The 7,660-nt window shown below is 36.0% G+C and overlaps 1 long non-coding RNA gene across 1 annotated transcript; it reads left to right on the top strand.

Moving 5' to 3' along the window:
- The first annotated feature begins 1,019 nt into the window (after positions 1–1,019).
- Positions 1,020–3,342, top strand: LOC111549405. Its single transcript, XR_002733721.2, has 2 exons — positions 1,020–1,407; positions 2,961–3,342. It is a non-coding gene; the product is annotated as an uncharacterized LOC111549405 (long non-coding RNA).
- Positions 3,343–7,660: the final 4,318 nt, after the last annotated feature.

Here is a 7,660-nt window from a genome sequence, read left to right as displayed (position 1 = left end):
TTTACAAAGTTATATTCCACGTATTTCACAGAGTAAAACATGATTGCCATGGCAGTACGATCATCAGTTCATTTCTGAGATCTAGAAGTTTTATGTGCCTAAAATTTCACAAATCATTTGAAAGATTGTTCAATTTCTCTAGAAAAGCCGGTATGGCTCAATGAACAGGGCCTTCTTCCTAAGCTGTGCATCTGGGGGGCACATGTTTGTTTTACCTGCAGGATGTCCTAGTTCACAAAAGCTTTTTTCACCTCTTGCTCTCATTTGATAGGAAGCAGTGAGATGGGGAAGCTTTTCATATGAACATAGAAACAAGAAGATGTGATCTTATCATTTGATTATCTATTATAAGGACACTTAAAAGAATAGAATGTTTGGTGAGAAAAAAACTTTCTCCTCTTTAATAAGAGGATCTCTAACAGGCCTCTTGCTCATTTTCTAGGGATATTAAGAGAGTCTCAAATGGTATAACATAGTGATCCTCAGAAATCTAGTTTTCATTTTTTCTACTAGTAATTTGTACATTTCTCTTCTTTACGTCTCCTTTGAAATTAATTAGCATATACTACTTACATATCTACTTCTTCAGAGCTAACTTACTTGTAAAAGCAGATGTTTTCCTGGGGAATATGCTTTCACGCTTGCTTTATGCAGGTCTGGCAAGCCCTGTTCCAACTAACTATCTGACATTTCACTCTTCTTAATAGAGAAGTTATGATGGAAGAATATCCACAGCCTAAGTTCAGGCAATTAAGGGAACATTGATTTCCATATAGAATCAATGAAAAGCTGGACATTTACACCAAGTGTCAGAATTTTGTCTGAGTAAGTTACAGATGACTTAACGTTGGGCCTTTCTATCTTCATTTCCTTATTTATCTTTAAACAAGAAATAGAACTGTATGGCATTTGCTTGTAAGGGCTGTGATAACAAAGTACCACAGACTGTGTGGCTTAAATGACAGAATTATGTAGTCTCACAGTTTGGGATGCTGGAAGCCTGAGATCAAGGTGTTGGCCGAGTTGATTTTCTAAGGCCTCTCTCCCTGGTTTGCAGATGGCCATTTTCTCCCTCTATCTTCACACAGTCTTCCCTCTCTAGGTGTTGTAAGTGTCCTAATCTCCTCTTATTATAAGGACACCAATCGAATCAGATTTGGGCCTACCCTAATGGCTTCATTTTAACTTATTTATTTAAAGGTGCTATGTCCAAATAGTCACATTCTGAGACAGTAGGAATTAGAAGTTCACACATGAATTTTGGGAGGGACGAAATTCAGCCTGTAACAGAAATCATGGTTATAACTTTTATTTTTCAATAACAGTACTTTGAAAAATGACACTGTCTCTGTTTCTTACATTTTAAAAGGAAGACAACATGTTTAAGACCACAGGACATCTGCATAGGTAAGTATAAATCTTGTTGGCATTTTAATTTTCTCACTGGAAACCTTGTTTTCATGTGCAAGTGCTGAAGGTTCCGGGAGATTTTTTTCATTATTGCTCTCCTTATGAAAGCAGCTGTTCAATGAACACAGCATATTTTGTTACCTCATCAAGAAGCAGAGGAAGATTATGTTGTGATCAAGTTTTGTATGGCTATAGTCAATGCTTTTCTGATTGTTTGAGCCTGGTGATTGATTTAATAGGTATACTCCAGGGCAGTTACTCATCCCTGATATATGTCCAACTCAAAACTCCAAGTTATTTATGTAAACGATGCTTTATATGCCTTCCATGCAGATAAATCCCAGTTGACAGAACTGTTTAAGAGATGAGTGTGCTTCCAATTGGGATTACGGTCACAGTATTTATCTATATCAACTTTCATGTTACTTCACGAGCAAATTGGGAGCTTTGGAGGATAAGAGGATAAGATATGATTGGGAGAATCTATTTTCTGCTCTGAAGGTAGTATCTCAACATTTCAGTACACTGTGCATCTAGGAAGACATCAGAAAACAAACAAAGAAAACAGTCTTGAGAACAGATGATTTGTCTTTGAAAAATAAAAAACATCTCTAAATCATGGGGAAAATCTAAAACCAGAGCCATTCAGATATACTCAGAAGTTGGAAAATGTTCTTATGTGTAACAAGTTCAGCATTTTTAGCTTTGGCTGAGGATTTCTTCTTTTATATGGTAGAATATGAGCCTTATATGTTTTTTACATACACATGGTTATTAGAAGATCAAAAAGCTACATATGATTTCTGGTTTAAAAATGATGGAGTAGGAACTATTATCTTTCCTCTTCTTTTATAAGAAATCACTCAAAAGCTAAAAAATAATGAGACAAAGGTAAAACAAATGGCAGAGACACATAAAACCTGATAGAGCTGGGAGACACATAAAACCTCAAAACAATAACAACAATGTAAGAAGGGAGTATATTGCTTGTTTCCTGTGGCTAATTCAACTAAAATATCATTTGATAAGAATAATTTTGCACAAACAATTTAATTTTATTTATATTGTAAGAGACTAGAACAATCCAGAAAGAAAATTCTATTTTCTTAATATATTTCTAGACCATTCCTTTCAACAGCATTTTACTTCTTTGACCATGTAAAGGACATATAGATCCTATATTGAAAATAAATGGACCAAGTTTCCATATATCCAAATAAATTTCCACTATGCTCTAGTTTTATAACTTTGCCCTTATGTAATTCCATGGATATGAAATTATATATGGGAAACACCAAAATAATTATTTTATGAAGGAAAACTGGTGCTCTCTCATACCCTATATCCTTTACGAAAATCAAAAGAAGAAGAAGGGGGAAAAAATCCTCATTAATGTATGCTTGCAAAACAATGGCAGTCATTTTCCTGGCTGAAAACTAAATTATTGTGCTTTATAGTGTGCATGTCTATGATAAGTAGATTACTATAGATCATTCCGAGAGGAGGTAGAGGGAAGATTGCACTAACATTAGCTTCTCTGGTATTTGCAGGCTGTAAATTTCGTTAAATGATGGATGCAAAGATGGAAGACAGATGGATAGAGGAAAAGACAGAATCAGATACTGGATGAGTTAGTACTGCTGCCTGTGCTTCAGGGCTGTCTTATTACCACAAGGCCGGCAAGCATCAATGTCCCCACGTCCCCCGTGCCTCCCCCTGAAATGTACCGATTTATATGAAAATTAAGATTACAAATTAAAGCCTGGCTATCCTGGAGTTTTCCAGTTCATCAGCCATCCAATAAAAATGATGTCAAGCCTGTATGCATAATTCCCAGAAGATTACTTTTGTCCTTACAGCTAAGCCCTGTCCCTGATATGAAAGATCTCTATCCACTTTTATTGAAATAAAGAACTAACATCATAATCCCAATATTGAGGTATAATCTTCATTATCTCCTGACCCTCTTGAGGTTTCCCCAATCTATATTACTTCAGATTTGGTTTATGTATAATCCTTATGTATTTACTTTTATTGAGATAGGATTAAAAACAAAACAAAAAAAAGCTTCAAAAAATCCTTATGATCTCATGATTGAGTTTCATTTCACCAACAATCAACTAATGTGTTAGACTGAGTTTTTTTTTTTTTTAAGTGCTTCTTATAGTTATATAGTGCAAGCTTGAAAAGGCATTAATTGGTCCCATGTGTTTCCTGTTTCATTATGTGAATTATTTCCAATTCAACTTGGTTTGTGAAATGATGGCATCATCTTCTTTTCCTGTTTATTAGAAAAGGTATGGCAGGGGGATGTATGAAAAGATAAGCATACACATAAAGTCATCCAAAGTAACTTTAATCTCTTTTCTTAGGAAGTTTTGATTCATACCTATAGTTAATTACTGGTAAACCACAATCTACCAACCTTTTCTTTCCCCCAAGAGCCTTAATAGCCTCTGGCTATGCCTTGGGCTGTTAACTACCAAACTAGTCATTAATGCTGGTCAAGATGATTTCTTGGAGATTATTGCTCTTTTTTTTTTTAACAGATGAAACAGAATTTGCTTTGCACATGGACTAAAATAATACTTTAGACATTTTTTTCCTTTCAAAAACATAAACACTGATTAAAATCACATTGTACTGTGGTATTTTCAAAGCATTTCATATGTAATTTTAGCTGTATTTCCAAACTGAAAACTGGATTTGCAATGCTCAGGATTTCGCTGGTGATCATCATGTTTGCTTATTGTTTGCTGTTACATTTGGTAAAACACATCTTGATTAAGAGATTTGATGTGTTCTCTATTTACCTGTGCCTCTTATTTTTACCTTTTGTCCAAGGACATGGTAGGAAGATATTTGTTTTTTAGAATTGAAAACAGGGTATGGAAATAGACATACTTCACTATTGGCATACAACAGCACTGGAATGTTTTCTTCTATACATAGTATTTATTGTTTGAAAAGAATTCTTATTCTATCGAGTGTTGTTGTTGTTGTTTTGTTTTGAGACGGAGTCTCGCTGTGTCGCCCAGGCTGGAGTGCAGTGGCGAGATCTCGGCTCACTGCAAGCTCCACCTCCTGGGTTCACGCTGTTCTCCTGCCTCAGCCTTCCGAGTAGCTGGGACCGCAGGCGCCCGCTACCACGCCCGGCTAATTGTTTGTATTTTTAGTAGAGACAGTGTTTCACTGTGTTAGCCAGGATGGTCTTGATCTCCTGACCTCATGATCAGCCCGCCTCGGCCTCCCAAAGTGCTGGAATTACAGGCGTGAGCCTCCGCGCCCAGCCTATTCTATTGTTATTGATATAAAACGAGATTCATTATAATTTTTATTGGCTCAATTATTCCTCATCTGTGAACCATTCATTTTCATTCATTCGTGCTTTTACTTGAGCACCTGCTATTGCCTGGGCACATTCAGAGACAAGTTAGACAATGGAGAAAAAACTGGAAAGACAAAAACAGTCAATGATCACTTGGTCATCTTTCTGCCAAAAATAATATTCAAACATAAAAACATTGGAATGATTAGACTTATTAAAATGTTTACTCAACAACTAAAAAGGAAGTAGCTGAAACAATATTTTGGTATCCTTAATATTTTCTGGTTATCAGTTTATTTCTGTGAATTTCCTTATTTTACCCTGGCAACAACTCTACAGGTCCTTAAAGCAAACTTATTCCTATTTTGTGGATGTGGAAATTGAGACTTTAGAATTGCTGAAGATATAGAAGAAACAAGAAGGTACTGGAAGAAAGATGCAGAAAAGGAAGTTTCAGGGGTTCAAATACAACAATGCTCGCCTTACTTAGCACCTTAATTCCTGCACTTGCTTATAGACAGGAAATACCTCCTTCCTTTCTTTTGAAAACTGTGGCTCAAGATGGCAGGACACCCCATGGAGTCCCAGTTTAGATCTTGAAACAGGTAGAGTAAGAATGGTATTGGTTAGGTAGGTTTAATCTACCAATTGGAGGTTTATTTGAATTAAATTTGTTATTCATAGGAGCAAGTCTGCCAGTTATTAATAATTTATAAAAGTTGCTTATTACCAGCTATAATGTAGGTTTCATTGACTGATAGATTTAACTGTGGGAAGAAGTAGCAGAAAGAGAAAAGGAAGTGAAAAGGTGATATGGCAGTGTGGCTTATTTTGAAGGAATTCTAGTTTTGACCAGGGTGTATAATGTAAGCTAGAAAAAAATAATACTGGGCACCAGGGATGAGTGAAGAATTCATTTATGACTTTGGCTCAGCCCAGCACTATTTGACTTAAGACAGTGTGTATGGTGTCCTGGAAAAGATTTATAATTTATAAAGCTTTGAATTCTCAGGGATAAGCCATGAATTACAGGGTGATTCCAAAAGCTTTACATTCTAATTTAAGCCACTATCATGCTTTTTCCTCATTAAAGACAGGAACTTCTGTTTTTTAGCAAAACTGACCCAAATGTCTTTTAATAAGAATTGTACAGCATGCAAAAATTTAATATATAAATATAGTCTGTTTTAATTATTCAGGGTACCCAATTATTATAAAAACTACTTTACATTATGAAAATAAAATTCAAGTCAGTAATTAAAAATGTTTTTTCTTGAACAAAGGAAACAAAGGATCCAATACAACTGTCATGGTCTTTTTTTTCACCTTGCCTTTATACAAATAGCATCTTTGACTTTCTAATAGCTGACAATTTTCTCCTTCATACACTGTCACTCCTAAACCAGTTTTCTAACTCTGAATTCAGATTTCTATCATCTGCTGACAAATGACAATTTCAGGTTATTTCATGACACTCTTATTAGCCTGCCAAGGATTTAGTTTTGATAGGTTGCTATCTTTATAAAGGAAGGTATATGCAATTACATATTTCAACATTTCCAAAGCAGGTACCTTAGGGTGTAACTCTAGGTATACCCTAAAGTGAATGAGTTTAACCTCTGTGATACTACCACCTATTAACTCAATGCAGTTGAGGCAATGATGCTAATTAGGCACACAAAAGCCGTGACGTTTCAGCTTAAATACCTACTGCATATAAACTTAATCTACCCCACCCCCAACAATTATAAGGAAGATAATAAAATTAAAGAACATGTATTATATGTTGAAAAATATATATTTGATTATTGCCTTTCAAGGACTACACAGACGTAAGTAACTTTAAGGAACTCAAATTCTGCATTCTCAATTTCATATGTATGCCTTTCTAAAGTGATTTGCCTAAGAGCAGTTCTATGGGGCTGCCTCTTTCTCACCTTTTCTTTCACATTAATCCATCTGCCACTTTACAAAAGAGATCTACTTCTCCCTCACTGGGAATCTTACTAAGCCACACTGTCCCAGGATGCAAAAATGTCTTGATTGCCAAAGGAGCAATTAGAAATATTTTTTTCCTAAAAGCCTCCTTATACAAGAGAGTACATGATTTTTCACAATTCTTTATAAGATTTATTATTCAACAAACAGTCAAACTTTTAACTTGTGTACCAGCTTTCAGGAATAAAAGCCAGACTATGACACTTAACACTCTTTAGAGTTCTGGTAATGAAAAACCAGCCAGATGCTTGCCCTAATGTATTATCATGGTTTACTAATGTTTTATTTATTTAAGAGTTGGGGGTCTTGGCCGGGCACGGTGGCTCATGCCTGTAATCCCAGCACTTTGGGAGGCCAAAGCGGGTAGATCACCTGAGGTTGGGAGTTTGAGACCAGCCTGACCAACATGGTGAAACCCCGTCTCTACTAAAAATACAAAAATTAGCCAGGCGTCGTGGCACACGCCTGTAGTTCCAGCTATCCAGCTACTCGGGAGGTTGAGGCAGGAGAATTAACCTGGGAGGTGGAGGTTGCAGTGAGCCGAGACTGTGCCACTGGACTCCAGCCTGGGTGTGGCAGAGCGAGACTCCATCTCATAAAACAAAAAAAGAGTTGGGTCTTGCTTAGCTGCCCCGGCTGATCTCAAACACCTGGCCTCAAGGGATCCTCCCACATCACCTCTTGATTAGCTGGGATTACAGGCATGAGGCACCAGGCCCAGCCAGTTTACTAGTTTTTGAATACATAAAAATTTTGGTCACTGTGTGTGTGTGAATTTATTTTATTCAAAACCATGTAAATAGGAGATTAAGTACAGTTTGCTTTACATGAAAAATATATTACATATGAATGCTTAGGTCATAGAGAGTAAAAGATAACTTTTATTGAGTCTTTTCTTTTTTTTTTTTTTTTTTTTTTTTTTTT

Source organism: Piliocolobus tephrosceles, chromosome 3 (assembly GCF_002776525.5).
Source record: "Piliocolobus tephrosceles isolate RC106 chromosome 3, ASM277652v3, whole genome shotgun sequence".
Taxonomy (NCBI): Eukaryota; Metazoa; Chordata; class Mammalia; order Primates; family Cercopithecidae; genus Piliocolobus; species Piliocolobus tephrosceles.
Note: the sequence above shows the minus strand (reverse complement) of the source record. Positions and strands in the feature narration are given on the sequence as shown.